Raw genomic sequence first — 26,753 nt, 5'->3', positions numbered from 1 at the left:
ACTTACACTTTGCGTTACGGTATTTTATAGTTTCGCATTCAACAGGGAATGTTGGTATGTTTGAGTACTGACTTACAAACTAGTAGAGTTGACACGCTTTCGGACCTCTTTGTATGATATTTTCATGGTTTCAGAGTACTTAGGAATGACATTCAAATATGTGACACTTAAAGTGACGCTTTCTTGTTAGTAAGACTAAGCGGTGAAGTCAATGAAAAGAAAGAAATATCAAGGTATTCCCCTTTGAGCCACGAGAAGCTCTACAAAGATCTCGAAACTGCTGTACAGCACCCTCAAAGCGGTCTGATTGCATATTATTATTTATATATATATATATATATATATATATATATATTCATAGCACTTGTCTTATATTAAACACTATGTATGCATATTTTGGGGCAGCCTATCTTATACTGTGTGCAATACCATTTTAAAATATGACCTGCATAGTCGCAGTGCTTTCGGTTGCAGGCTTGGGCCTTGTAGCACTATAATACACGTCACTGTTCTCCTCGAGCCAATTCGGATTCAGTTATTTTTCTCTTTGGTGTCACAGACATCGGCAGTCAGTGCATTAATCAAAGTGGGCTAGCAAGTGTTCTGCACTTATAACGTTTACCTTTCCCCATCACAATAAAAAGTTGGTCCGGTCCTGGACTGACCACCAACTGGGCTAGACAAACGCAGCAGCAGTTCTGCCTAGTATGCAATTACACTCCTTCCCTACCACAATACTTAAGAAGGCGAGACCACCAGGACTGGACTGGCCACTTTGGATTATTATAGCCTTCTGCACCACAGTTTAGCTCCTGGACTTATACTGGCTACTTCAACTAGGAAATGCTGGAGCTGCCAGAGTGGTCCACTGGCACTCCACTCACACTCACACTCTCTCACTCTCACATATAAACTACCCAATGCTAGTTTCTGGCGTTGGCATAGAGATAGCAGTAGGTAGGCAGAGGCTCTCTTTTCAGGGACTTAGTACTGACTGGTGCAAGCCAACATCGCAGAGCTAAGTGCATCTGCCGTACACCCTTTACAATGCTGGTGCTCACTGCTGATGGCGTGACGGTGTCAGCCAAGCTGCAGAAGCAGCCCAGAGTAGTTTTTTCTGGGCCCTGTGCACTGCTGCAAGCCAGTCCTGTAGACCATCCGTGCCACCGCCTGCATTGAGCCAACAGGCTGGTCAGCAAGCTACAGCCTTTTAAAAATGGCGCAAGCCCCTCTGTACCCACCCCCCCCAAACAACTTGGAGAGCAGGCAAACGTACTTGCATTCCGGATGACCCCTGCCTAGAGGGCGACAATCTGCCTGGTGGTGTTTGAGGGGGTGGGCGGGGCTCCTTTGGACCTTTCAAAACATCCTGTCTCAGACGCGTCCACCCAGAGCACAGGCCCTCACTCTACTGGCTGTGATCTGGGCCGATCGTCATTCTAAACCCAAACAGCAGAGACACCTTGTAGGGATACAGCATAGACCTGCTTTTGCAACAATCCCTACAAGGCTTCAACCATGAAGTTTTAGAAGGGGACATGAGCCCTTACACACTGGAGAAACTTGAAAGGAGAAAGCTTGTCAACGGATAGGAAAAATTTAGGATCCAACACAGGATCAGCATACAGCCACGCAGGAAGAAAGGAACTGACATCAGTGTGTTTGGGTGCTGCCTACATGCGGCTCCTGCTGTCACTTCGGGTGTGGAGTGGATGCAAAGCTGCATGGCGCCACCTACTGGTGTGCAGGGGATATGCTGAAAAATCTTCCAGATTCAGCAGGCATCTGGGGATATCTTAAAGGCAGGTAATTTGCTGTTAGAAGTATCCATCGGAATGTTATATGTAGAGCACCCCACTTCCCCTGTGGCCGTGCTCTCCAAACATCATAAATAAAGAAATAGATTATTGTACTGTGTGAGGCACCTCTCCCAAGCAGGATGTATTTTGTAAACTAATGTGGAGATTGAGTCAGAGTTGACTACATTCAGTCTCTGCCTTGAAGGTGTTTATCATCCTTGTAGCCAGGCATCATCCTACAAAGTCTGTGTACCGTGGGACAAATTTGAGGCGTGATGGGGCACTCACAGTATAGACCCATTGGAAGCTAAACTGTTTGATGTCTTATTGTTCATTCTGGCTTTGGCCCAGCAAGGATTTGCAGTGGGTACAGTTTAATGTTATCTCTGTTCTTTTCAGCTTTGTTGTGCCTACCAAATCCACTGTCCTTGATCAAATCCCCTCTTGTGATGCAATTTATTTATGTATTTATTTTTTCAGTTTGAGCCACATGTTTCCCCCTAAACCATTTGTGCTGCCACACTGGGCCCTAAATTAGGTAATTGGGTCCTTTTTATTTGATCAAGTGTACCCCTTTTGACCTGTTGCACAGATGTTTTCTACATCTCCTGACCCTAAAGACTTTCAAATCGTGATACTCATCTCATGGGTGAGCTTTATCCAGCCACCCTACAGCAATTGCTTTTGATGAATAAAGTGGTGTCTTCTTTTCATAGCTGGCAGTCCATCAGTCTTCCAACTTTCTTTGACCCACTTCATCCCTCAAAGGAAGAGAGTCTCCATTGTTTGGCCCTGAAAAGAGCGCTCAGCTTCTACTTCTATCTTACAGAAGACCAGCTGGTGGACAATAAGCTTTTTGTAGGGTTCTTCAGAGCCAAGAAAGGCAGAGCAGTGCAAAAAAATCAGTCTATTCTGTTAGGGCCAACGCTGCTACCACTGCATCGATACATGAGGTGTGTCCTGGTTATTTGTCTATCTGCAACGTGGATATCTGTGCACACATTCACAAAAAGCTGACTAGAAGGGCATTTTCACCATTCGATCCTTCACAGCTTTTTGATCCTAGTCATTCCACAGACCCACAACTGAGAGAGGTTCTACTTTGGTACCTATTTGAAGGTGAAGTATCTGCGGTTAGCGGTATCCATCAGAAGAACATGTTACTTGCCTTTTGGAAAGCTCTAGCTAACTGCAGATTCCTCACTGCCTTCCCACGTCCCTGTTCTGCAAAATTGACTTTTTTTTTTTTTTCATCTAAAAAAAGGCTCCAAATAAGAGATCTGCACACTGGCATGAACAGTTGGTTTTGGGGCTCCTTGTCTGAGGGCACAGGCAGTGTCCAGAAAGCACACCTGGGTGGTGCTCCAGCTGTCCCTTCTCGTGCTGGATTGGAGTCGACACAGAGCAACATGCCACCTCCTCCTGGTGTGCAGAGGCTGCTGTGAAAAATCTTCTAGGTCCAGTCTGACGCCTGAGGATATTCTAAACCTGAGGATTCTGCAGGCAGGGTATCCGCCTCAAGCAGAGTTACAGAAGGTAAGTACCTTGTTGATTTAGTTACAATACAAAATTTTTATGACCACATCATCCAACAACATTCAGCATCTCTGGGACGTAGCTAGTAGTGAAATAAAACAAGCCCTGACTATGTGCATTTTAAGATTATTAAATGTCTGTTTTTTTTTTTTGTTTTGTTTTTTTTTAAATGTAAGCGGTTGAGGCAAGTAAAGGCTTGTTTTGTTGTCTTGGGTGTGTTTTTGAGACCTCTACTGTCCGTCCCAGTTTTCTCTTATTAAGTTATGCCTCTCTGTTTAGAGCTTTTCCTTGAGTTTGCACCATGTTCTCCAAGTGTTCCTGAAATTGATGCATTCATCTATTGGTAGCCAGTGACATTGCTTTTGATTGGTGAGATGTGGTCTGCTTTTCTTGCATTTACTCTTAACCACTCTGAAGCATTTAGGGTGGCTAAAGGGGGCAAGATTGTTGATTTTTATGTCTGCCTTGGGAGCAAAGATTTCCACATGCCTAATGTATTAATAGAAAAAGAGCTTGAAAAACCCGTTCTAGGCAAGGGGCTTAACTCTCCCCAAATGTGATTTATTTTCAGTATGGATTTTGTTTGGCCTAGAGTTACGTTCTTCCTCTGAAAGAGTGCTTGAAGTACACCTTTTCCATTGTGGTAATGCGTATACTTAACACAGTAATACTGAGTTAGTTATGGTGACAAGCAATCAATCATGTCTATGGCCTGGATCTTTTTATTACGGAAAGTTACAACAAAGGTAGTAGGCCTGACATAAATTTTTGTGAAAAGCAAAAACCCAATGGGCCTTAGGGGTAGATCGCCATTGTGTTAAGTCTTGTGGAATTGTATTTTGTTAAAGGAAATCTAACAGATATTGAGGTTGGTTACCCCCTCAAACAAGCTCTCTGGGTAGAAGGCTTGCATATTGAGAACCCTTATTATGCGTCTTTAGGAAGAGCTGTATATTTTGTCAACTGTAATTTTGTGTGAATATTTGTAATTTGTGATAATATATGATAGGTGCCTTGTGGAAACGCTTAAACAGAATACACTAGGCCTGAGTTGATTACACAAGACTGTGATATAGGCTTGATTTGGCTCTTAAAAAAAGGTATGTCAGATGCTTTAGGTTCGATAATGTTTATTATGAAAATTATGACAAAGACAATAGGTCTTATGTATTGTGAAAAGCATGTGTTAAACGGAGTAGGCTTCCAACAGTGGGTTATCATTACACTGTGTTAAAGTCTGTAGATAGATATTTTGTTGTATGAATCTCACAGGTTACTGTTGTAGACAAGGGTGTTTAGTATTGGTTACCTCCTGACAGAGATTTGAAGATTTGCAGTGTGCTAATCCTGGTTAGGTCTTTTTCGAGTGTTGTATATTGTTGAGCAAACTGTAATTTTTGTGTATGTTTTGTAATTTTAGGACAGTGTGCCTGATGGTTGTCTGCTTGTATGCAGTACAAGAGGCCTCATATGTTATTGCGCCAAGTCATTGATTAAGTCTATATATTTGATTGGTTCATTGGGAAACATTGTCAGATGCCATATCTGATCTGCTTATTACGCAAAGTTACGACAGAGCTAATAAGCCTGACTTATGGTGAAATGGAATAATTAAGACCAATAGGCACATAAGTGTGAATTGTTATTACACTGCATCGAAGGCTGTAGATTAGTACTTTGTTGCATGGAATCTCACAGGCTAATTTAATATGCAAGGGTTTTGGTGTTTGGTTATCCCTCAGGATAATCCTGAGGTAGACTATTTGCAATGTGATTCTTGTTAGTCCATAATATGTGGTGTATGTCGTTTTTTGCCAACTCTAATTTTATATAGATTTGACATTTTTGTTTACTTTACCTGACGAGTGCCTTGTGCGAAGGTTTATGCTAGATATGGTAGGCTTGAGTTGGTGATGATAAGAAGCCAGTGTTAAGCGTTATAGACCTGATTGATTAACATAATTTTCACAAATGAAAATTTCATGTGACTGAACTGTTTATTTGGAACACGTACAACAAAGACTATAGGCCTGACTTACTACTTGTGAAAACCGTATGTTAATGCTAATAGTTCATTAAAGATGGATTGCCATTACACTGTTGTTAGTTCCTGTTGACAGACATTTTTGTTGCAAGTGTCACTGGTTACTGTATTTAACAAGGAATTTGGTGTTGGTTACTTCCTTTGATAGACCATGGGGGTATAAGATTTACACTGGGATAATGCTTGCTAGACCCTCTTGAGAAGCCCTTGTAATAAAACCAAAACCTCTACATACATAGAGGGTCTTTGAGTCCGCCCTTTTTTGTCTGTTCAAGTTCATTAACATTCTGTTTCCGCCTAGGACGTCATGGCAATGGGTTAGCCCTTGTCGACCATTGGCTCTAGAGTGTGTATCTGTGTGTGTGGGGGAGGGGTACTCACCTTGCAGCTCCCCAGACAGTCCCATTGGTTTGCTGCTCTTTTTATCTGGTTTGCTGCATCTTGTGTGGCCACTAATTTTAAATCCGGTGCCTATCCTACATTTGTATTGTCCATAGTGTATCATTGTTTTACAGTTGCAAGCTGGCCACCATGTTTAGAGGCATTATGGTGGTCACCATGGATCCGTACAGCAGTGATACACTGTGCACTTTAGCATTCAAACATGACCGCCAGGTGCACTGCCTAAGGTTCATCTGCCCTGAAATATGCATAGTGCATTGTTTTTACTGTTCCAAGATGACCAACAAATTGCTTCTAAAAATAGCCACTATGTTAGAAGTTTAAAATCACAGTACACTGTGTACAGTACCACTGTGAGATGGCTGCCAGATGCTGTTAGTTTTGTATTGCATCCATATGCCAATCAAGTTTAGATGGCTGCATGTTTTCTTGTTTTCTACTTTCATTCTTTTAATGTATTGTCCATATGCTTCTTGACTTTGTGCGTCTGTCTTATTGCAGATGGTTAAGTTAAGTGGATGAGTGGTTCAATGGGTGAGTGAGTGAATGCATAAGTGACAGAATGCCGGACTGTTGAGTGCCTAAAAACACCATTGACTGAAGAGACACTTTCCGTTCTAAGTCAGACCTATCATTACCGACGCTTGGTGAATAGGTAGGTGACTGTGTTTGGTATGAAGAAGGAAAAATTTGCATTTAAAGAAGGTTGACATTATGTGATAAGTTTTCAGGTAAAGTAAAGCTTTTGAGCAATGTTTTTGAAACCTAGTTATTTTAGTTGGATGATGTTAAGCATAGGTCCCAGTGTTGTTCTTTTTCTTACCGGTCTTGCGACAGTGGTTTAAAATGGACTCTTGGAAGTCATGCCAACCCATACATCTACGTTATATTTGATAGCAATGTTTTTAATAGCACGCATCCATGTAGGGAAGGGTTTTCGTATATCATTTGTGTGGATTAGAACTTATTTTCTATTAGTGCTCAAACAACAAGACCGGGGAGTGGGGTGAACCTTTTGTGGCTATTAGGCCTCTGGACAGTGCCTATGTTATGTATACTTTGTTTGGTTAGCCAGCTTGACGACGTTGTCAGTGATGGTTAACTGGTACCTTTCTTACAAATAACATAATGAATGGTCCTAAACCAAGGGAAGCGAAACTTGATGAAAGGCACAGCCCCCCACCCCCTCCATTCTTATGAACATTTAAATTAGTAAATTTCCCTCAATGCATGGCTGTGGTCCCTTAAGTTTCTATCTAGTCTGGGGTTGTAAAGGCGCTCGTCTCTCTCAGATGATGTAAAGAACACTCTCTTTAGAAGTCAAGGTTACAAAGCAATACAATTTTCCAAATGCTGGCACTCGGTATTTGTAAACATGCCCAGGACTATATCAGAAGCATTGTTCAATCTGGATTATACACCAGTAAAAAAGTTTCTAGCATTCACGTTAAGAATTTTTCAATTCTATTAGGGACACGGAGGCAAGGATTATGCTTCTCTTTCTATGCTTTTTTTTTTACAGCAGACAATCAAAAGTGATAACAGAAACAAAACTACAAATCCCAACAGTCCCATCAACACGTGATGACATAGAGGAGGACCCCTATATATAACGCTGCCACACATAACTCAGCTCCTCTTTCTTTGCTCGAACAAAATTGCAACAGACTAATTGAGTCCAAAGTCCATTAACAGGAAACATTCAGAAGAGGAGAAACAAGACGACCAACTTGAGATAACAGGAGAGAAAATCCCATATCTATCCGGAAAACTCAGAGCAACGAACTGCATGTCCGACCACATTATTTGTCTTCAGTTCCTGTAAGAGATGAAAAACCAGGCCATAAAACTGAACCACAATAGAATAATTCTATACATATTAATAGGGAGGATAAAGCACTGAAACACAAACATGCCAATGAAGATGTTAAACAGATATAGTATGACAAATCAAACAAATGCCAACATTGCGGGTGGGATAATCCTCGCCTCCGTGTTCTTAATAGAATTGAAAAATTCTTAACGTGAATGCTAGAAATTGTTTTATTCTATGTCAGGACCAGAGGCTCAGCTTATGCTTGTTTTAAAGCTGATCCACCACCGCAGATGCAATATCCACAATAGGCTTACAATAAAAAGATTTAAACGTAGATGGGGGGTGGGGGGACCAATTTGCAGCCCTTAAAATATCCTCCAGATGGGAGCCCAAAGCAAAAGATTTTGAAACCATAGTACCTCCAGTGGAATGAGCTCCAAACCTAGAAATATCAATGCCTGCTTCATTCAATAGCCAGCGAATCCATCTGGCCAGAGTGGCCCAAGAAACAGGGTGATAAGGTTTAACTAAAGAAATTAGCAATTGACCCCCACCCCCCATATATCAGAACAACATTCTTCTGTACTTTCCTCATACGCTCTGAGACATTGTACAACACACAATTTGGGATTGTCCACAAAACTGGGATAAGAAACTGATTCCAAATTACACTTGGTACGACTTGAAATAGAAAATGTTACTCCCTCAGGAGAAAAAATCCTTCCTGCTTATTCCAGGGCTCTAACATCAGACACCCTTTTACAGGAAATTAAACATAATAACATAGTAAGCTTCGCTGAAAGCTGCTTCCTAGAAAGGAACCTATTAGCTGGCCAAGATTCCAGAAAAAGTAGAACAACATTTACATCCCACAGAGTAGAATAACGAGGGTGAGGAGGATTGGCCAACCGGATACCCCTCAAAAGCTTGCAAACAATGGGTAGTTCACCTACTGGCTTACCCTCAGTTGGCAAGTGACTCGCCGATATAGCAGACCCATAGTTATTAATCGATCTATACGCCAAACCTGACGAAGCCAGAGGATAAGAAATTCAAGACCAAACTGCAATCCGCTGAAGAAGGATCTGCATTCCGTGCACTGCACCAAGCACTCATCAGTTCCAAGCGGAAGCATACCTCCTGTTCGTACTGGAAGACCAGGCTCCCGCAATGAAAGCGGAAGACGCCTGGGATACTCCATCTCTCCCTGAAAGACGCCACGCCACTAGGGCCAGCTGTCCCGAAAGAACGAGCGGATGAGGAAGGCTCAACGGATCCAGAAGGAGGTTCCTCCTGAACGGGAGTAGTAGAGGATGTTCGCAACTCCACTCCAGGGCCATCCGGAAACCAGGTCTGGGACCTCCAAAGGGGAGTCACTAGAAAAAAGATCTACCTGCCGATGCCGGATCTGCGCCAACACCCTGGGAATCAACAAGTGGGGGGGAAGCATACCCCTGATCCAGAGACCAATCCTGTAGGAATGCATCCGTCGCTGATGCTTCTGTATCCGGCCTCCAACTGACAAAACACTTGATTTGTCAGTTGAGACGGGAAGCAAAGAGATCCATCGAAAAAGAACCCCACCAAGCATAAAGTGCCCGAAAGGTCTTTGGTTGAAGCCTCCAGTAGCTGAAATCTCGAGGGTGCTGAGAATGCCAATCCGCGACAGAGTTGCTGCTCCCTGGCAGATACTCCGCAATCACTGAGATCCAGTGTTGCAGGCAGAAATGCAATAATTCCTTGGCAATCTCTTCTAGAATGCGGGATCTGGTCCCCCCTAATTTGTTGACATGTCTCACCGCCGAGATATTGTCCATACGAAGAAGTATACAACAATTCACCTTGAGCGTGGAAAGACTCTTGATTGCAAAGGAGCCTGCTAGAAGCTCCAGACAATTGATATGTAGATTCAGTTCCGACTTGGACCAATGACCCCCTGTGGAGACTGACCCGCAACGGGCTCCCCAACCCCAAAGACTGGCATCGGACTCTATCACGATCTCTGGGGAGGAGCTGAAAATAGCTCTGCCATTCCAAGCCTTCATGTGGTCTAGCCACCAATTCATCTCTGATCGAGCTTCCTTAAAAAGAGGAACCTGATCTGCATATCTGAGGCCCATCTGCAAACGAAAAACCTTTAACCTCTGCAGGGCCCTGTAATGGAGAGGGCCCGGAAATGTTGAATGGATAGAGGAAGAGAGCAGGCCCACCATGCGGGCAATCACCCTCAATGATACAGTCTGACTGGACAATAGTAACCCTCTTGATTAAATGAATCTTTTAAGGGGGAAGAACTGAGAACGGATGGCGTCGATCCGGAATCCCAGAAAATCCATCTGCTGAGCCGGGATCAGAACCGACTTTTTGACATTGATTATGAATCCCCAAATTCTGAAGCCGGGAAATGGTCCAATCCAAATGGGATAGGAGAAGGTGAGTGTCTTGAGCCATGATGAGAATGTCGTCTAGATAAATTATTAAATGTACCCCTCGAGAACAAAGGGACTCTACCACTGGCCGCATCACCTTCGTGAAGCACCAAGGGGCAGATGGGAGACCAAAAGGGAGAACCTTGTACTCGGAGGCCTTCGCACTGCGATTGAAGAAATCTTCGGTGGGGAGGGAATAGATGAACCATCCAGTCTCCTTCCTGGAGGATGTCTCAAGTGGATACCCTCCATCTTGAAGTGGCGATAAATTAAGAATCTGTTGAAGTCCCTTTTTTTTTTTTTTTTTTTTTTAAGGTTCAAAACAAGACGCAAACCACCCCCTTTCTTGACTACAAGAAACACGGGACTGAGAAAACCAGAAGGGTGCTTTGAAGTCTTGACAATAGCGCCTTTTGCGCTCTTGAAGGGGAAAAATACGTTGGACGGGGAGGGAAAGGCTGGAACGAGGACTCGTAAAACTCGAGCTTGAAACCTTGAATGGTCTCCAGGACCCAAGAATCGCAAGTAATCTGGCTCCACTCTTGCAGAAAACCCCTTGTCCTGCCCCCCCCCAAATTACCTCTGAATTTACAATCTGGCTCACCTGTAGATCCTGCTTCCTGGGAGTAGGATTGGTTTCCCTTGGATCTCTGCGGAATCTGGAGGGACCTGCTCTCGGGCGGGAGGGGTAGAAAGTTGAGGAGGAGGCATCATACTCTTGGAAGCCACCTCTTCCTTGGTGATAGTATCTAGGCTGAGGGCCTTGATGGCTGAAATTGCTGAAGGCACTCCCTCTGTAGCGTCAAGCCCCTCGAAAAAGTGGACAAAGGACCCGTTTAATAGAGCCTTGGGCCTTGTCCAAATTTGCATATGTTGCAAAAAATTTGAAAGTTATTTGAGGAACGGAGATCCAAAAAGTAAGCCTTGAGCTAGAGGACCTGACTCTGAGGAAGCAAGGTCTGCCAATTTGGGGTCCAGCTTAATCACAATGGAGTGGCGACTTTCCGAGGAGATAGCACAATTCGTATTCCCCAGGAAGCAAAGGGCTCTTTGAGCCCAACCCACCAAAACGTCATGGTTAATGGCCTCACCGGACTCCTTGGCCTGAAAAGCCAGTTCCAAAATCTTGGTCAAAGGGCCAGTTACAACTAAGTTTGTCTTGACAGCCTTGCCAGGTGCGATCTATGCCCTTCTTCGGATCCTTAGAGGACTTTTTGAAAAAGGTGACTAAGGTAGGATACAATTCCTGCGTCTCCGTCACTTTAGAGGAGAAATTCAGTCTGGGGCACTCAGACGGCAATCTGGAGCACACCTCCTTATCAAATCCATGTCTAATGTGGGATTCCATATAATCTACCACCTCCGGAGGGGGCATCCACAAGGAAGACCGGGGATGGACAGTGTTCTCTGATTCTAACATAAGGACCTTGGGGGCAGAAAGAGGCTCCTCTTGGTGGTGATAATTGTGTGTGTGTGTGTTTTTTTTTTTTTTTTGCGCTTACGGGGTAGATCATCCCCTTGATCAGATGAATGGTCTGAAGAGGAAGAAGCCCGATCCTTCTCGGACTTAGTCTTCTGAGAAGACTCATTATAATCTTGTTCCTTAGCCATAGCCCTGATAAGGCTTTCAAAGTCCGCAGCATGCGGATTATGACTCTGAGGGTTTGTGAACCACCAGACAGGGATGGTTCTATGATTGTCTGGACGCCCGAAGGGCCATCACTTGACCACGAACAGCCCTCTTTTCCTGCGAGAGAGTCAATTGGCATTAAACAATGGAAATATAGTAAATAAAATAAGAATTGCCATAAGGAAAGATAGAACAAAAGTTCAAAGTCTGGGATAACCACGAAAGATCCTGGAAAGATCAATCCACAGAAAAAGGAGCAGTGAATGGCGTCTTGTCAGTATGAGGAGTAGAAGACCAAGTGTAAGCCGAAGTCCTAGGTAGAAGGTTGAGTGATGGCCGATGGTGCTTGAGAAGGGGGGGGGGGGGGGAAATAAACAAAGTTAAGATAAGTGGAGGGATAATACTCGCCTCTGTGTCTTTAATAAAATTAAGACTTTCTGTCATAGAAATAGGAAAATCTACATTTTATGACAAGACCGGAGGCTCATATTATGCGAGTTCAAAGCATATTAATTACATTCAATGAAACATTATCGACAGGTTTACAGTAAAAAAAACTTTAAATACATTGTCATTAGACCAATCTGCAGACTTGAGAATATCCTCTAAACGGGAACCCGCCCAAGAAGCTTTGGAAGCCATGGCACCCCTGGAGGAGTGGGCTCCAAACATGGAAGTATCTATACCAGCCAAGGACATTAGCCATTTGACCCACTGGGCTAATGTAGCAGCCGAAACAGGATTGGGAGGTTTCCTGAAGGAAATTAGTAATTGAGAATGAGAGGTAGTTCTTAAATCTGCTGTCTTTAGTTCATACGCTTTTAAACATTGTCCGACACATAATTTGGGATGGTCAGGAAAATATGGGTAAAAAACTGAAGATAAATTGGTTTTGGTTCGGCGAACCACAGTACACAAAATTCCAGATGGAGTAAACTGACGATTGGAAATATCTTGCGCTTTGACATCTGAGAGGCGTTTGATAGAAACAAGGCACAATAGCATGGTTAATTTTGCAGATAACATTTTCAGAGAAAGCATGAGATTATCAAGCCATTACAATAGAAATTTCAAAACCATATTAACATCCCATAATTGACTGTATTTAGGAAGAGGAGGATTGGAAAATGTTACTCCCTTTTAATAGACGGCAAATGAGAGGGTGTTCTCCAACTGGTTTCCCATTAATGAAAGAGTGGTTGGAGGAAATAGCTGATCTGTACAAATTGATAGTACGGAAAGCCTTACCTTTACTCGCTTCTGCCGCTAAGAAATTCACTATAAAGATTACATCTGCTGAAACAGGATCGATGTGTTTTCCCAGAAACCAGCTGTGCCAAATAGACCAGGCTGATCGATAAGCTTTCTTTGTACCTGGGGCCCAGGACTAAGGTGTATTTTGAATCCTCTGTTGAAATGCAAGGGAAAAAACTGGATTGCCTGCTAATTTCCATGCGGAGAGTGTCAACACATAGTCCAGAATGAGAGGATGAGGATGGCCCAAGGGGTCTAGCAGCAGATTTGGAAAGGAAGGAATCAACCGTGGGAAATCTATAGACCGCTCTAAGAGGGTTGGAAACCAAGCTTGTAATTGCCAGAATGGGGCTATGAGCACTAGAGAGGCTTGTTGGCGTCTGACCTAAGCCAACACCCTGCTGATCATGAGGAAAGGGGGAAAGGCATAATTGAGGGTAGGAGACCAGTCTTGTAAAAAGGCATTTGAAGCTAAAGCCAGTGGATCTGGGCACCAACTGTAGAATTGGGGAAGCTGAGAATTGAGACGGGATGCGAAAAGATAGATTACAAGAGGACCCCAAATGTACTGAAGGTTTTGGAAAATGGAAGCATGTAGTTTCCAGTCGCTTGAATCTCGAAGATGGCGAGAATGCCAATCTGCCACTGAATTCAGAGATCCCGGAAGATACTCTGCATGAACCGAAATGTGGTTTAAATGGCAATATTCCCAAAAGCCCTTGGCTAATTCCACCAGAGGTTTGGATTTTGTGCCTCCGAGATGATTGATATATCGAACTGCAGAGATGTTGTCCATTCTGAGAAGTATGGCACAACAAACTCTATTTTTTTGCAAGGCTTTTGATCGCAAAGGAGCCGGCAAGCATCTCTAAACAGTTGCTGTGCATTTTGGACTCCTCTGATGACCATGTACCTCCAGTCGAGATTGATCCACACCGGGCCCCCCAGCCGGTTTGGCTTGAGTCTGATTTCTAATACTAGTTCTGGGGCTGATGTGAAGAAAGTTCTTCCGTTCCAAGCCTCTAAATGGTCTATCTACCATTAGCGTTCTGTGCGTGCATCTATGTCTAAGGGAATCACATCTGAAAAAGGAGAGCCCTTTCCGTAAATGCAGAATTTTTAATCTCTGAAGGGCTCTGTAATGCACAGGACCCGGAAAAATAGCGTGAATTGATGAGGAGACGTACAATTCCCGCTAACGTTCTGAGAACTGCGCAGGATTTGAAGAATCTCCGACATTATGGTTCTGATCTTTGCAGAGGGAAGCATGAGAGTGGCTGAAATTGACTTTATCTGAAAGCCTAAGAATTCTATAGTTTGAGAAGGTATTAGGATGGATTTTTCCTTGTTTATGATGAAACCTAGCTCCGAAAGAAGGGAGCACGTTATGGATAGATGAGTCAAGAGAGAATGTGGAGATTGGCTCATTAATAAAATGTCGTCGAGGTAAATGATGAGTCTGATTCCTTGAGCCCTGAGAGAGGCCACTACCGGTTTCATGAGCTTGGTGAAACACCATAGGGCCGATAATAGCCCGAAGGGAAGAGAAGTAAAATTAAAATACTGGTTTGCCAATTGGAATTGGAGGAACTTTCTGAAATGAGGGTGGATTGGAACGACTAGATAAGCATCTTGAAGATCCAATCGGGCCATGCAGTCTCGCTGAAGCAGGGTGTCTCAGATGGAGGATGGTTTCCATTTTGAAGTGATGATATACTGCAAAATGATTTAAACCTTTGAGATTTATTACAGGACGCATCTTTTTGTTCTTCTTCTGAACTAGAAAAATGGAGCTGGTGAATCCTGATGGGTTGGGAAAGGTGGGAGAGATGGCCTGTTTTTGCAACAGGGACTGCACTTTGGAAGAAATAAGGAGAGCCATGTCTGAGGAAAAACGAGGAGGGGAGAAGGTTTGTACTGGGGTTGAATAGAGCTCTATGGAGTAACCCTGAATAGTGTTGCAGACCCAGGGGTCTGCAGTGATTTCCTCCCATTTTGTTAGGAAAAAACAGAGACGCCCCCCTATGAGAATTGAAGGAAATAAAAGACCTACTTGGTTAGGTAGAAGATCTTGAATTCCTGAAGCCTCTGGAGCGGAAAACTCTGCCTCTTTGAGGATAGAACTGTGGCCTATACTCCTGGTAGGAGGCGTTATGGTATCCTCTGGAACCTTGATTTGGATAGGAACAGCCGGCAAAGCAGTTCCTTCCTCTGCCGGCCCTTGCAAAAACCCGTTGGGAAAAAATATTTTTGAGCGATTGCTGAGCTTTATCCAATGACGTAAAGGTTGCTACATATTTACTTAAATCTTTGATGAAAGAATCACCAAATAGTGCGCCATTAGTGTGGACGTTGGGCTGGACCGATGCCAGGTTAACCAACTTTGGATTGAGCTTTAGAAGTAAGCCTTTTCGTCTCTCGTGGGTGAGAGCGGAATTCGCGTTACCCAGCAGGCAAAAGGTGCGTTGACCCAAAGGGTAAGCTCTTCAGGGTCAATAAACGAGCCATCAATCCTGGCTGCCTCTGCAATGTCAAATACGGGTTAAGGGACCCAAAACGGCCATCAGTTTATCTTGACAGGAGGCCCACGCCTTATCCACTCCCTTGCGTGGATCCTTGCCCATTTTGGTAAAAAAATGTGAGGAGGGCCTGATCTATAGAAGCGGTGGCTGAAAGGTGTTGGGCTAGGGAGGGGCGGGGACATTCAGATTTTAATTTAGCTCTAGTTTGTTTGTCTAATGGACAGAAAATTTTTGCGGAAACATATTGGGCAACGTGATCAGCGGGAACCCACTCAGTAGAATTGGGATGAAGGATATTTGAAGGGTCAAACATTGGGAAACCTTCAGGGTCGAGAAGGGAAATAGGGGTGGAAGAATGGAGAGAGGTCAATTTAGATTTCTTTGGTGGAGGAGGGGAGACAGAAATTTCATCCCCCAACGTCCAAAACATTGGAGTCAGAGTCCAAATCCGATACATCATCGTCCGTGTCAGGGATGGACGAAATAAACAAAGGGGTAATAATATTTTTTGATTTGGATTTATGTTTCAAACTTGATTTCCCAGCGTCCAAATTTTTATACTCCTTGGAGGGAGCCTTTTGAGTAACTGCGTCCTCTGCCACATGTGAGGTAGCCTCACTTCTCTTTTGCGCCATTTTTCGTCATTTTTGGGGATTTTTTTTTTGAGGGAGAGAGGCGCTGACTGCATTTCCCCCGCAGCCTGGGCCGACATGGATTTAGAAATCATATCTGAAAATAAAAATTCTAAAAAATTTTGTAAGGAAGAACTTACTGCCTGTTGGACAGAAGATTTTATAAAGGCAGAGAGCTCCTGCCTAATGTCATCAGCATCTTGTAAACGGGGGGAGTTATCTGGTTCCATAGTAAAGCAAAAAAGGAACTGGCAATTATGGGGTTAATGGGGAAAGAAAACTACAAAGGAGCTAAAGGCCCCGCTTATGGGCGTCACTGGTGAGCAGAAACCAGGAAATCACAGCCTTATCCGAATGCAGGGAAAAGGGCACAGCAGGACGTGCTATGGAAGGCTCCGAGGTGAGCCAAAGCAAAACCGGAGAGCAAGGTATTTGCAGTAGATAAAAGGAAAAGGGTGCGCGCTGAAGAAAAACGCGCAGCACACTGAGCGATGCCTCAGGCGCTTCGGACCAACCGCCGTGAAGGAGAACGTTAGGCAGTTGGAAACGAAGCGCCGCGTGCCAACCCGATGCGGCAACTTGCCGACTGAGTAAATAAAGTACGCGAGCAGCGCGTGAAACACGTTAAACAAATAACCGTAATTATAAACAGTGATAAAATATATGTATAGTCAAAATACGACTAATAAATATATGGAGAAGTGAAAAAGGGTACTTAACTTGACTGCGAGCAGCAAGAAAAGAGGGCTGTTCGCAGTCAAGTGATGTCACAATGCATATGTTCGTAATATGATTGGTGTACAGTATTTGGACTATGTTTTTATTCCCATTGGCTCTGGTTCTCTGGCCTTCTGGGAATTGTAGTATGTTTCTTGACTGCTGCTGTTTTATTAAAGTGAGAAAAGAAACGCATAATATGAGCCTCCAGTCTTGTCATAAAATCAAATTTTACGTGTCAATCAGACACACTGATGACATAAGGGATGTGAAATACTTTCTAAGGAACAGACGGGGTTAGCCATATGAAACATTCTAAGACGTTGCGTGAAAGATTGGACTTTTGTCTAAACCATAATGTTTTCATTCTTAATGGCGAGTTTTATTTGCAAAAACAGGGAACTGCCATGGGCACGTCATTTGCTCCAACATATGCCAATTTACTTATGGGGTACTGGGAATCGGAGGTGATCTGAACAGTAACTAATCAGGAAATATTGAAAAATGTAAACCTCTGGGTCAGATTCATGGATGACCTCTTTCTAATTTGGAAGGGGATGCCGAGAGTTTAGAATAATTTATTCTGCCCTTAAATCAGAAAAACTTGAATTTAATTTTCACCTACACCATTAGCCCTAAAGAAATAGCGTTCTTAGATATTGAAATAAGAGATATGTGCTTATGCACTAAGATACATCCAAAGAAAACAACATGTAACCGCATACTCCACAGGAATAGTGGACACCCCAGAAATCTTAGATGGAACATTCCTTTTGGAGAAATAAAAGCTAGAAGAAATTTCTCTGAAATAATAGATTTTGAGGACGAAATAAACAGAATGAAATTGAGATTCCTCTCTAGGGCATATCCACTTGAGGTGGTTGAGAATGCAATGGAGAGGGCTAGAGCCAAAACAAGGCAAGAACTTTCCCCAGGAAATGGACTGCGCAAGAAAAAGAAAAAAAAAAGTTGTGCTATTGTTGCTTTATAGTATGCAGCATAAATAATCAGGCAGGTGATCCAAAAGAACTGGGGTATCCTTAGATTAGAGAAGACACTAAAAGAAATATTATTGGATCACCCTGAGATTACTTATAGAAAAGTGGCATCTCAGGTGACCTATTGACCAGTAGTTGTTACCAAAATGTAACGGGGAATAAAAATACAAACTGGTTGAAGCAGCATAGGTTTTAGAAAGTGCAAGGCATGCTGGAACGGCACCAATAAGTCCTCTTACACATTACATAATGGCAGGGAAGAGAAAATCCGAGAGCCGATCACCTGCAACACTGATTTGTAGTGTATGCCCAAAAATGCTCCTGTGAAAAATATTATCTGGGGATGCCTTTTGAGAAGTTTGAAGCATCTTCAGGACATAAAAACAGGAGTTCTCATACCTGGTTGCAAAACACTTCCGGGAAAGTCACAAGGGTGATATAAAAGATCTAGAATATTTTGGCTTAAAACATATTAGAAAGAGTGACGGGGAGGAGAAAGAAAATTATTGTTAAGGACAGTAGAGTCTAGATTAATTTTCTTGAGCAGTCTTTTCTCCCTCCATTTGACCCTGTCTCACAGAATAATAATGAAGAGGAAAGTAGCAATTGGCTAAACAGCTCTTCTGCTAACAGAGTTAATTAATAGTGGGTAGGGTGTCACGATGAGTATATAGAGATGTATATGATTTGAGGTTAACTTAAATATGGCCCGCTGCACCCTTTTTATGGAGTAGTTGTGTAAAGACAGGACTTTTAAAGTGGAAAGATTGTTACTTTATGAAATGTTATTTTTGCCAATGAGGGGAAAGTATGAAAAAGAATCCAGAATATTAGAGACAATACACCTACAAACTCATGACATATGTTGAGTGTTGGTAGTGGGTACTTGTTTTCAGTGTATTTTTATACAGATTTTTTTTTTTTTTTGCACAGAATTGTAGAGGTGGGAAAAAGTATTTTAATTACTACTGTATCATGCATATGCGGATTTTTCACAAAATATTTACAACAGTGATAATGTAGGAACTAAGCAAGAGACATTTGCTTTTTAAATTATGGCAGTAATTGTGTTTTTTTTTGTTTCTTTTTTTTTTTTGTACAACTGGTTTATGAAATCACTATTTAAGTAGTTAAAGAATTGGTATTTTAGAATTGATTTATATCAATATTTTTGAGAATAATCGGACTGTATACAGATGGTTGTTTTTTCACCTAAAATAAGTGTTGTATAATAAGGTTCACATATTTCAAATGGTACTTCACCCTGAAAAAGAGGGCGCCCTTGTGAATTTGTAAAAAAAAAAAAAAAATTAAAAGTAATTGTGCATATTGAAGATCATATATTTGTGATGTTGCAGGGAATAACTAGAAGCCTAGGTTAGAGCATTTGCACTTTCATGCACGCAATTTAACAAAGAAATTAGTCTGTATAAAATCTGTAGGATAAGGTGGAAATTACAGAAAATAAATTTGCACTTTGAGTTCTGCTCTTCAGGAGTGTGAGGGATTATATAATTGGCTGAAAAAATTAATGGAGCTTAAGATGTAGCAAACTTTCCTGTCTAATGTGTTGTGTTCGTGTTTCTATGGTTAGTTGCACAATAATAGTCCATGTACTAACTGTATGCAATTAACTAATAGTCTGGGCCATGATTAAGATTGGAACTGGACATAGGTGATAATGGACAATGAATTATGAAGCCTCAAATATATATTTTTCAGCCATGCAGTGGATTTTGTTGGAATGACCATCTGAATGGAAGGATTCGAAAAGAGGCAAATAAAATGTAAAGAAAGAAATGAAAAAGTACTTTGTTATTGGCTCAGGTCTAGTTGTTTTTTGTAATGGCAAAGATGATGGACTAATTGGTGAAAGGCACTATAAGAATGGACATTATAGAAAGCACATCTTTGTAGTCCTGTGGAAGGCTAATGCCGAAACGCACCGACTGCCTCTGTTTTTTATGCACAGTTGGGAATTAATAAATTAGATACTTGGAATTGCCCTGTGGTGCTGTCTGTTCCTGCTGCTGTGGAGAGTAGAACGGGAAAGCAGGAGAATATATATATATATATATATATATATATATATAAGTGCAGACGCTCAGGATTAAAATATAAACAGTGAAAATAGTTTAACCCCTTCCCCGCCACGGACGTAATGGTTACGTCCATGGCAGCGCCCGTGTGGCGCCATGGACGTAACCATTACGTCCTGCATGCTGCCCTCGGGAGAAGCGCTAGCGCTCCCCGAGGGCCGTCCCCCACAACCCCCCAGGTCAGGGCTGAAAGGGGAACCCCCGTGACGTCAGCGCGCGCTGACAATCACACAGCCGCCCCCATCGCTGATCGAAAGAGAAATGCTCAGCATTTCTCTTTCGATCACCTGGGGGAGGCAAGGAGAGGCTTCAAAGGGAAGGAAATCTATTTCCTTCCCTTTGAAGTCTCTCCCAGGGTTTCAAAAGCCAGATTGCTTGCAATCCGGCTTTTGAAACCCCACTAGACACCAGGGATGTGTGGTTTTTTTTTTTTTTTTTTTTTTTTTTTTTTTTTTTTTTAATGTGACCTAAAGGGAGCGACCCCTTGGGCAAGGGTCGCTCCCAGGGGGGCTTTTTTTTTAAAGGCCTTTTAGGGGGGGCAGAAACCTCTAGACACCAGGGATACTTTCTTTTTTTTTTTTTTTTTTTTTTTCTTTTGTGTTTTAGGTGTGGGGAGCGACCCCTTAGGCAAGGGTCGCTCCCATAGGGGGCAAATTATATTTAGGCCATTTCTGCCCCCCTTGGGGGCAGATTGGCCTATTTTTATGAGGCCAATCTGTCCCCAAGGGGGGTAGAAACCACTAGACACCAGGGTGTTTTTTTTTTTGTTTGTTTTTCACGTAAGGGGAGCGACCACTTAGGCAAAGGTCGTTCCCCTGGGGGACAAATTAATTTTAGGCCATTTCTGGCCCCCATGGGGGCAGATCAGCCTGTTGTAATTAGGCCGATCTGCCCCCAAGGGGGGCAGAAACCACTAGGCACCGGGGATTTTCTTTGTTGTTGTTGTTTTACAGATGGGGAGCGTCCCCTTAGGCAAGGGTCGCTCCCCTGGAGGGGCAAATTGTATTTAGGCCATTTCTGCCCGCTTTGGGGGCAGATCGGCCGATTATAGGTCCATCTGCCCCCAAGGGGGGCAGAAACCACTAGGCACCAGGGATCTTTTTTTTGCGCTGTCACGCAAGGGGAGCGACCTTGTATGCGAGGGTTGCAACCTGGGGAGGGGTGGGGGGGGGCTAATTTATTTTAGGCCATTTCTGCCCCCCCTGGGGCCGGCTGAGCTAGAGGCCAAAATCCACAGGTAGGCACTGTTTTCTATGGAAAAAATGTGATGTGTCCACGTTGTGTTTTGGGCAATTTCCTATTGCGGGCGCTAAGCCTACCCACACAAGTGAGGTATCATTTTTATCTGGAGACTTGGGGGAATGCTGGTTGGAAGGAAATTTGTGGCTCCTCTCAGATTCCAGAACTTTCTGTCACCGAAATGTGAGGAAAAAGTGTGTGTTTTTTTTTTTTTTTTTTTTTTTTTTTTTAGCCAAATGTTGAGGTTTGCAAAGGATTCTGAGTAACAGAACCTGGTCAGAGCCCCACAAGTCACCCCAGCTTGGATTCCCCTAGGTCTCTAGTTTTCAAAAATGCACAAGTTTGGTAGGTTTCCCTAGGTGGCGGCTGAGCTAGAGGCCAAAATCTACAGGTAGGCACTTTGCAAAAAACACCTGTTTTCTTTAAAAAAATGTGATGTGTCCACGTTGCGTTTTGGGGCGTTTCCTGTCGCGGGCGCTAGGCCTACCCACACAAGTGAGGTATCATTTTTATCGGGAGACTTGGGGGAACATAGATTAGCAAAACAAGTGTTATTGCCCCTTGTCTTTCTCTACATTTTTTCCTTCCAAATATGAGAGTGTTTAAAAAAGACATCTATTTGAGAAATGCCCTGTAAATCACATGCTAGTATGGTCACCCCGGAATTCAGAGATGTGCAAATAACCACTGCTTCTCAACACCTTATCTTGTGCCCTTTTTGGAAATACAAAGGTTTTCTTGATAGCTATTTTTCACTCTTTATATTTCAGCAAATGAATTGCTGTATAGAATGAAAACGCACTGCAGGGTGCAGCTCATTTATTGGCTCTGGGTACCTAGGGTTCTTGATGAACCTACAAGCCCTATATATCCCCGCAACTAAAAGAGTCCAGCAGATGTAACGGTATATTACTCTAAAAAATCTGACATTGCAGGAAAAAGTTACAGAGTAAAACGTAGAGAAAAATTGCAGATTTTTTCACCTCCATTTCAATATTTTGTTTTTTCAGTTGTTGTTTTCTGTAGGAAACCCTTGTAGGATCTACACAAATTACCCCTTGCTGAATTCAGAATTTTGTCTACTTTTCAGAAATGTTGCGGTTTCTGGGATCCAGTATTGGTTTCATGCCCATTTCAGTCACTGACTGGAAAGAGGCTGAAAGCACAAAAATCGTAAAAATGGGGTATGTCCCAGTAAAATGCCAAAATTGTGTTGAAAAATTGTGTTTTCTGATTCAAGTCTGCCTGTTCCTGAAAGCTAGGAAGCTGGTGATTTTAGCACCGCAAACCCTTTGTTGATGCCATTTTCAGGGAAAAAACCACAAGCCTTCTTCTGCAGCCCCTTTTTCCCATTTATTTTTAACAAAACGAAATTTTCACTGTATTTTGGCTAATTTCTTGGCCTCCTTCTAGGGAACCCACAAAGTCTGGGTACCTCTAGGATGTTGGGGGGGAAAAAAAGGACACAAATTTGGCGTGGGTAGCTTATGTGAAAAAAAAGTTATGAGGGACTAAGCGCGAACTGCCCCAAATAGCCAAAAAAAGGCTTGGCACCTGAGGGGGAAAAGGCCTGGCAGCGAAGGGGTTAACTTTTTCTGTGGCAGACTCTTTGTCTTGGACGCATCTTTCTCCTCCCGAATTGCCCAGGTCAGTCTCCCATCTTTCTCCCAGCTACAAGAGTGGATCCAGCATATTTACTTGCATGGCCCCATACAGTGTAGATATTACTTCCTCCTCCCCCCCCCCCACCCCCCAAAAACATATGCTCAATTATACATTTTGATTCAAGTGAGTTGTATTTGGGGACTAAAATGAAGATGTCTTTTGGTGGTGGCGAGTAGGTGCCTGGTCTGTAGATTTTTGAAAAATTGTGATTTGTGTAGCCACGTTCCTCTGGCAGTTAGCTGAATGATTTTATAGTTGACGAACCCTACACATCTCCCATCTTTGATATTCTGATATGGTCTCATCCGGAGAACCTTGACAGCTGGGAGCTACCTACTGTGCCTCTGGGTAGTCTTCTCCATTATCTTACCATGCTATCTAATGTCTCTTAGGCCCTGGTCAATGGGTATCTTGGTAATGTGGGGCAGAGACCTAGATCTTCTGTCACTATCCAGGTAGAAGATAAGGTGCAGAAGCCCTACTGCCTCTATCTCCTGCCTGACCACCCGGTCGGCTCTGTCAGCAAAGAGCCAGTTGCTTACCAGGAGTATCTGAGCAGCTTGAAAATGGTGTTGAAGATCTAAAAAACCCAGGCAACCGTCATACAGCGATTGAATGCATATATTGAATGCCACCACTGCTGTTTTTCCCAGCCAGAGGTAGTCTGCAGCTTCTCTTTGTAAGGGAACAATAACATCTCAGGCGAGGGCATATGGATAGCTGTGGAGGTTACAGTATTTGAGGTAGTTAGACCATTTTTTTAAAGTGCCTCCTTCTCAGCATGGAGAGTGGCAGATTGCAACATTTGTCAAGCTGCTTTTTCAGTTGTTCTGTTGGGATGGGGGAGGGCAGTATTTTGAGGTACCAGCATCTGAGGTTCTGCAGATGTGTACCCAGGTATTTGAATTCTGGATTTATTGGGATGGCATAATTATGTCCCAAGAGGTGAAGGTTGCATTTCCCTGACATTGGCATGAGCTGGAATGTTTTCCCAATTCACCTTGAGTCCTGATTCTGCCCTGAACTCCCTGCACATGTGCATCAAATGTGGAATTGTGCTGGTGAGACCTGTGTATAGCAGGATATTGTGTGCATACACTAGTCTAACTTCCTGGTGCCCTACATCCCCCAGATCTCCGCATCAGACCTTACCCATTCTGCAAAAGGTTCCATATATAAGGCAAATAAAAGGGTGGAGCGGGCACAACCCTGGAACTTGCCAAGTTTATTTTTGAATTTGAAAGGGTGGAAATGCTGACCATCTAAGGTTTGGACTATTTATTTGACTACAAGGTGATTGTGGATATAAGACCCTGATTAAATCCTAATAGCTCTTTAGCTTGATGCAATAAAACCAAAGATTTCCTCATGTTTTTGAGTGTTATTTTCCTTTGCACTTGCTCAATTTCACCTCACAAGCTAACTATGCTGTCACTTTCAAACAGCTCATATCATACTTTTGAAATCGAATATTTTCAAATAAGTATGCACTCCATGAATTACAATTACTAAACATTGTTGAAAATGAATGTTTTCATTACCTAATGTAAAAGTAAAAACACTTGTAATTTGCATTGAATACTTTTTCGAGAGTCGTCTGGATTTCCTAGACACATTTGGTTCAGATGTGTTTTGTTGATGACCTCCAAAATGTTGAAAGCCTTTTAAACTGATTTTGTACTAGCCAAAGGTTTCTGTTGAAAAATCATAGTTCTGATATCCCAGGCATATACTGTTGTCTTGCAGTTATTAGATACTGATTAAAGTCTCTGGCTTTTCAAAGAACCACATGCTGTACCTGCTGCCTTGCTTCTGTGCAGGTGTGGAACATTTAATAAACCCTTACTCACAGTGCTGTCGGACGTGTCTTTTTTTTAAATGTATTTATTTATTTTTAATCATGGGAGTCATCCCTGCTTAGACCAAAATGGCACAGAAGGGCTTTGCATAGGTGAAAAAAAAATTATGACAATTTATATATCAGTGATTTGAGGATTGATATTCTACTTGCTACCGTAATTGGCAGCTTGATGCATCTGACCTTGTCACTGTTCACTGTTAATTATGTCCACATCACTCTCAAAATGGTGTATATTGTATAATATGGTATGTTTTTCTACCCAAGTGGTTTATGGGACCCACTGCAGACCGTGCACCTCCACCATGTCTCGTCCAGCTAGTTTAGTGGACCTCCAATAGACTGAGCCCAACTTCTCACCCCTCATAGTTTCTCCCTCCACCTCCCTCAAATCTCTTCTGGTTCTCTGTCAATAGGCGTGTTTCTTGGTGAACAACATTCCTTTAAATATTGACATGCTATAATTTTTACCCTGTTTTATTCCCTTTGTTTACATAAAATATTTCTTGTGGAATAAACATTATCATCTTACTATCCATATCAGTTCTTACATATAGTTGACAAATCTTTATAGAGCACCCTAAATATGTGCCCATTGTGTCTCTCTTGGTATAACTATCCTAACAGTTAACTTCCCATCTATGTGTACACCTCTCTCACCCTCAGTGCACCTCATCTGGCTAGTTCACAGAAGCATAAACCACTCACATTGATTTTTAACTTTTTGATGTTCTGCAAAGCAGCAGGGGTGTGGAATTTAACAAAATGTCTACTTGTCCATGGGACAGATTGCTTCTTAAATCTACTTGTCCTGTAAAAAAGAAAATCTACTTGTCCCTTTTGGAGCCATGTAGTACTGCAACAAATTATAGCAGCAATCTCATCTAGTAAGAGGTCCCATACTAGCCTCTATGATTATGCCGGGGCTACTACTATAGTAGGGCTTGAATACTTACTTTCAATCCCTACTACAGCAATTTCCTTATTTTGCCACCTTTCTGGAGATCTACATACTAGGGCTGAAGGAAGCTGTGAGCAATAGTTCCAGGGCTAGAATGCTTTTGAGTCTGCATACCTACTAACTACCATGTTTTAAGGATTTTTAACAGCTCTTCTCTAACTTTTCCCCTAGTGAGAAAGGTTGGAAATGTACTCCTGATAATGACAGAAGTAGAACTTCTTCCAGAGTTGGGGCAAAAAGTGGTTGGAAGAAAGTGAACTAGTAAACGCTCAATAGATTTTTCACTTGAGAAAATCTACACATGCCTATTTGCTTGTGCTAAAATACAGTTCACAAGTATTTTCTAGGAGTACGATTTCCTGGTCTACTTATGTAAGTTCTTGTGACTTCATGAAAGCCACTAATTCAAAGACCTATACCATGGGTTCACTTTTGTGATTTCCTTTAAAAATTGGGTCCCTAATTAGGTTGGGCGTTAACAAAGACATTTTGTTTTTGTTCTTTATTGAACTTCTATTTCTCTCTCTCTCTATACTGGCTTTAATGTGGGTGATCACTCTGCTCTTCAAAAAGGAGCACATTGGCAAACAAAGTTGTTTTGTTCAGTGCCAGGAACTACTGTGCAGTCAGTGGCATAACAAAACTGGAGGCACCCCTCTGCAAAAAACATGGAGGGGGGGGCCCTCACTCCAGACTCACTCAGGGCAGGTGTTGTGCTGAGGGGGCCCTCTGGAGGGGGTCTGTAGGGCTTTTGTTACGCCACTGGTGGCAATATGTGCTTTTTGAGACCAAAAACATTTTTTCCTTTTTGCCAGTGTTTGCTACTATGTTGAGGGCCTTGCAGCTGCCACAACAATAAAGTGTTTTAAAAGCAACATCAAAACAAGACACGCATTGATGAAACTAAAAGACTCTTTTAAAAAAAAAATGTGGAATCGGTTGGTTTTGCCAGTGCTTGTTTATTTTCATACTTCCCATAATCGTGTTGAAAATGGTTTCACTGATTTTTGGAAATACTAGCATGCATCAACACCTTTTACGAAATGACTCTTCAAAGAAATGGCACCTACATTTCCATAGTAGCGAAACTAACCATAGCCTCATATTGCTAAACTTTTGAAACGTGTGTACATTTCCTTTTTTTTTTTTTTT

The 26,753-nt window shown here is 42.5% G+C and overlaps 1 protein-coding gene across 3 annotated transcripts in view; it reads left to right on the top strand.

Moving 5' to 3' along the window:
• The window catches only part of LRWD1 (leucine rich repeats and WD repeat domain containing 1), a 185,111-nt gene that overhangs the window by 658 nt on the left and 157,700 nt on the right, over positions 1-26,753 (top strand). The gene's annotated exons all lie outside the window — the stretch shown is intronic.

Source organism: Pleurodeles waltl, chromosome 3_2, assembly GCF_031143425.1.
Source record: "Pleurodeles waltl isolate 20211129_DDA chromosome 3_2, aPleWal1.hap1.20221129, whole genome shotgun sequence".
NCBI lineage: Eukaryota > Metazoa > Chordata > Amphibia > Caudata > Salamandridae > Pleurodeles > Pleurodeles waltl.
The sequence above is the reverse complement of the archived record's forward strand: the minus strand, read 5'-3'. Positions and strand labels throughout refer to the sequence as shown.